The sequence below is a fragment of the Chrysochloris asiatica genome, unplaced genomic scaffold (assembly GCF_000296735.1).
Source record: "Chrysochloris asiatica unplaced genomic scaffold, ChrAsi1.0 scaffold00042, whole genome shotgun sequence".
Lineage (NCBI taxonomy): Eukaryota > Metazoa > Chordata > Mammalia > Afrosoricida > Chrysochloridae > Chrysochloris > Chrysochloris asiatica.
The window spans coordinates 8,878,748-8,880,920 of record NW_006408560.1 but is presented as its reverse complement, the minus strand read 5'-3'; the positions used below and the strand labels follow the sequence as shown (position 1 = coordinate 8,880,920).

The window sequence follows — 2,173 nt, the reverse complement described above, 5'->3', positions numbered from 1 at the left end:
TTTAGTGTTGTTTTTTTTCAGTTGGTCTGGTTGTTATAAATTCCTTTCATTTCTGTTTATCTGCAGATTTCCTTATTTTGCCATCATATCTGAGAGATAGCTTTGCTGGTCATGTGATTCTTGTATGGCAATTTTATTCTTTCAGAGTTTTGTATGTTTTGCCCCCATTGTCTTCTTTCCTGCATGGTTTCTGCTGAGAAACCAAAGCTTCAGTCTTACTGATTTTCTCTTTTATAGGTAAGTTTTTATTTTTCCCAAACTGCTCTCAAATGTCTTCCCCTGTCTTTGATTCTGGCAAGTTTGATTATGATATCTCTCAGTGGTTTTTCTTTTGAGGTTTGTCCTATTCAGTGTACTTTTGGCTTCTTGAATGTGTATCTTCTCATTTTTCATGATGTTAGAGAAGTTTTCTATCAACAGCCCTTCAGCAATTTTCTCTGTGAATTTCGTTGTCTCTTCCCGTTCTGAAATTCTAATCACCCATAGCTGTTTTTCTTCATGGTATCTCATATAAGTCTTGGACTTTCTTTGGGTTTCTTCCTTCTTTTCTCTTTGTTCTTTTAATTTACTAGTATTGAGAGATTTATCTTTGAGCTCACAATTCAGGCTTCCATTGATTCAAATCTAATGTTTTCAAATTGCCCTTTGAATGTTTTGTCCATTTCTGAAATCTTAGAATTAATCTTTTGAGTTACTTTTTGCAGATTTTGTGTTGTTTCAAACTTTTCATTTATCTTGTTTGTTCTTGTAATGTTTTCTTGGTTTCTCCTAAATTTCTTTCTGTGTTCTCCATACTTTCCTTGATTTTTCCCTCATCCAGTTGAAAGTATCTAAATATAAATAGCACTTTCCTGAATTCTTTCTCAGGTATTCCCACTATCTTTTCTTTCTCAGAAATACTTGCTGGCTCTGTGTCTTAAACATTTTGTTTAAGCCACTCTCTTTTGTTTCTTTATGTCAACTGAAATTGTTGTCTCCAAGACTTTGTGGTGATGTTGTGTATATATTGACGACTGAATGATGATGTATTCTTAGGTTCTCACCAAATGCCTCCCAGTGGGTGTAATTAGAAAATAGAAGCATGTTCCAAGTTCTTTGTTTCCCAGTTCTTTGTTCATGCAGCTAGCTTATTGTAGGGTGGTGGTGACTGCTGATCCGTTGCTCTAGGAACTGGTATTGGCTCTTGCCCACTAGGTGAGTTGTGTCGGCTATGTAGGCACAGATTCTCTTTTTGGGTGAAGCAAGAAGAGAAATACGCATACACACACAAGGAAGTAAAGCAAGCAAACAGACCAACAGTAGTGAAAAAAGAAAATAATAAAGGAGAAATTTTTTTTTTTACAAAAGCAACAACAAGAGATACAATTTAAGAAAAGATGGACAGTAGAATAGAGTTTGTAGCGAAAAATAAGAGGGAAAAAACATTAGACAAAACCAGGGAGAGGAAAAAGAGACTAATAGTTAAAGGAAAATCAAGTGAAAAAATGCAGAAAGAAGTGGAAAAAGAGAAACAGAAGAAAGGAAGGAAAAATGAAAGCAGTGGCAGAAAAGATAAAACAGAGGACATGGGAGAAGCAGCAGCACTGCTTTCTTTTTTTTTGGCTGGGTAGTGTACTTTATTGATGGTACATGACAAGACTGGGCTCCCCTTCTCCAGGGGGTCTGGATAGAAACAGGATGGGAGTTTCTCAGTGTGTAGGGGGATTACAGTTGAGGTAAGGACTCCCAGAGCAGCTGAGGGCCTCTCTCTTCCTCTAGTGCTGTTGCTGGGGCTGGTGGTCCAGGGGGCTCTTAATCTTTGGAGGCCATGTGGACCATAAGATACACCACCCTGTTGCTATAGCCGAATTCATTGTCATACCAGGAAATAAGTTTGACAAAGTGGTCGTTGAGGGCAATGCCAGCCCCAGCATCAAAGGTGGAAGAGTGGGTGTCACTGTTAAAGTCACAAGAGACGACCTGGTCTTCAGTGTAACCCAGGATGCCTTTTAGGGGTCCATCTGATGCCTGCTTCACCACCTTCTTGATGTCATCATATTTGGCAGCTTTCTCCAGGCGGCAGGTCAGGTCCACAACAGACACATTAGGAGCGGGGACACGGAAGGCCATGCCAGTGAGTTTCCCATTCAGTTCAGGGATGACCTTGCCCACAGCCTTGGCAGCACCAGTAGAT

The 2,173-nt window shown here is 39.5% G+C and overlaps 1 protein-coding gene across 1 annotated transcript in view; it reads left to right on the top strand.

Annotated features, from left to right (window-relative positions):
• Positions 1-2,173, top strand: part of TDRKH (tudor and KH domain containing) — a 21,250-nt gene that overhangs the window by 10,796 nt on the left and 8,281 nt on the right. The gene's annotated exons all lie outside the window — the stretch shown is intronic.